Genomic DNA, 2,682 nt, shown 5'->3' on the forward strand with positions numbered 1-2,682 from the left:
TTACTTGGAATCCGAGGAAGTAAGTCAAATCGCCCGTCATGGACATCTCGAATTTCTGTGTCATTACCCTCCTAAACTCTTCACATGAGTTTTTATTAGTAGAACCGGATATTATGTCATTGTAATAACCAACTTGTGGATAATAAGAAAAGAGTAATCTTCTTATATGTATTGTCCTCTACATATTAGAGCATATGAATAACCATAGTTAAAGTGAGTAATTCCCTAACGAAACACAAATAGTCTATGCATCATGTTGGAGTTTATTTGTTTGTGCATTTATAAATAATAATAATATTATTAATAAAAATATATTAGTGTCCAAATTGGGATTTAAGAACGAATTTGCAATTTAGAAATTGAAAATAACATAGAAAAGGAAACCTTATGAAATATAAAGAAAATATATACATAAATAAATAAACCTTTTCAAACTGGTATTTTTAATCTGTACATTTGATCTAGGTACAAAAAACCACAACAAAACTTGAATTCAATTTAAGATTCAAAAATAAAAATAAAAGGAAAGGAAAAGAAAAAGGAAAACAAAACATATTGCGCCTGGGCTGCCAACCCACATTCGGCCCACCTGGCCTTTCCCCTCCGCACGACCAACCCAGCTGCGACCTGGCGTCAACAATCGTGGCCCACCGGTCAGCTCCTTGCACCATCATTTGTCGCTGACGTGTGGCCTCACTAGTCACTACCCGGTCTAACTGAACTGCGCGCTCTCAGCACTGGCACTGCCTGGCGGACCCCACTCGCCAGCCGGACTCGGCCCCATGTTTGCCACCCCTCACTTGCGCGTGGGCCTAAATTACCGGGAGTCTCCCCTGTTCCGCGTGCGCGGCGGGCGGAGCTCAACGGTGCGCCAATTTTGTCGGACCGTTGTGGCCGCCCCGACCCCCCACGCGTGCAAAAATCCATCCACGGGAGCTCTCGTTATCTCGTTTCCTCACACCGGTACCCACCCTTGAGACCCTTACCATAGCAGAGAGAGATAGGGCGGGGCTTGGGGTGGCCGCCGCACAGCAATCGGGTCCACCCGGCGTTCGAGCATCCACTGAGGGTTTGGGGAGTTCCTCTGTGGTGCTTGGTGGGTGCTTACGGCCATGGGTAGAGGAATCGACCATCGGGGTGACCAGAATTTCTCACTGTGCTTCGGACTCCGCCGCGCTCGGCGAGCAGAGGACATCGACGTGCTAATCAAGGTGAGAATGTCGCTCTTGTGTTCGCGCTACTACTCAATATGTATTGCCTTAGCGAATTGGGGTTTGGGTCACCGTGGCGTGCGGTATAGCACACCAGCGACGGCTGCGCCGGGCGATGCCGTGCCGCAGCAATGGCCAACGGAAGGTTGACGACGAGCATCGAGCGTGGATCTCCACGGGGACAACTGAGATTAGATTCGGGGAAACAATGCGGGGACCGTATATGGCCCGATGGACGACCGTGATTAAATGACGCGTACCCCTTTGTCGTTTTAAATCGGGGCCATAAATCAGTGATCATACGATCGGGAGAGAGTTGATGTCGTGGGCAATCCTCGGCCGTCGATCTTGGATTGTGCGCTCGGGTAATAAACTAGTTCACAGAGAGGAATAGATTTAATCTCGGTCGTCGAATTTCGATCGGACGACCAGGATTCCAAGATACCGCTTCTTCAGACAACTTTGCTAAAGAACCCCTGGTGTTTTACTAATTAACTCGTCGTCCTAGCCCACACAGGAAACATCACAACCAGGCCCTATCCTCTCTGATTTAGACCCCTGAGCTTCTCCGAATTTATGCGCGCGGTCCAGACACATAAGGAATTAAATAAAATTAATATAGAAACTGAATTTTTGTGTAAAAATAATTACAGAATCTTAGTTGATTCATATAAAATCCATTTAACTCCTTTTAACCCGTTTCAGTTGCACTAATTTGGTACTAATATTGTTTATCACTTGATAACTCTGTTTTATCATGAAACCTAGATTAAAATTAATCACTTGGTTATTTCTGTACCGAACACATAAAGACTTCGGAAAATCATAACTTGTTATCCGTAACTCCGAATTTAGTTGTTACGATGTGTAGATTATTATTATGTATTATGTACTCATGTTTGGTGTGATGTTAATTTCTCGTATACCATGTTTGATTGTATTTCTTCGAATAGACGAACAAGTGACCGATGACCCAAGTGTTCAGCAGGTGGAAATTACTGAGCAGAAGCTCATTGAAGGCAAGTTGTGCCCTTCACCACTTTTATTTACCCAATAATGTTCTCTATAATCATTTTGCCATGCTTAGGTTTAATTTTGATGGGACCCAATAGGTCACCTTAGTTTAGTCATCTTTACACCTTGCTTACCCCTAAACTTTTGGGTAGTCTGCTATTGCTATATGTGGTTTTGGATGTTAAGATAATTATTACTCATGGTCATGCCTTATTACTATTGTTCTATTCTGTTCATGATTAGACTATTATGTTAATTGGAACATGGAGCTTAACTTGAGAAACACGTGCCACCACAAGGGTGGAATGAGACACCCTTGACTGACTAATTTGGAAAGCTAGTGGAGGTCTACCTTACCCGAAAGGGGCAAGGGCAGTAGGGGAGTTGTCGGTGTAGGGAGGTTCTTAGATTGATTTTGCTGCGATGGCTTTTCAGATGGGGGATTCCTGCATTGCGC

At 44.3% G+C, this 2,682-nt stretch overlaps 1 long non-coding RNA gene across 1 annotated transcript; it reads left to right on the plus strand.

The window, feature by feature from the left end:
* Nucleotides 1-804: 804 nt before the first annotated feature.
* On the plus strand, nt 805-2,230 carry LOC118477030 (uncharacterized). The gene is made up of 2 exons (XR_004857980.1): nt 805-1,211; nt 2,165-2,230. It is a non-coding gene; the product is annotated as an uncharacterized lncRNA (long non-coding RNA).
* The last annotated feature ends 452 nt before the right edge of the window (nt 2,231-2,682 follow it).

Source organism: Zea mays, chromosome 4 (assembly GCF_902167145.1).
Source record: "Zea mays cultivar B73 chromosome 4, Zm-B73-REFERENCE-NAM-5.0, whole genome shotgun sequence".
Lineage (NCBI taxonomy): Eukaryota > Viridiplantae > Streptophyta > Magnoliopsida > Poales > Poaceae > Zea > Zea mays.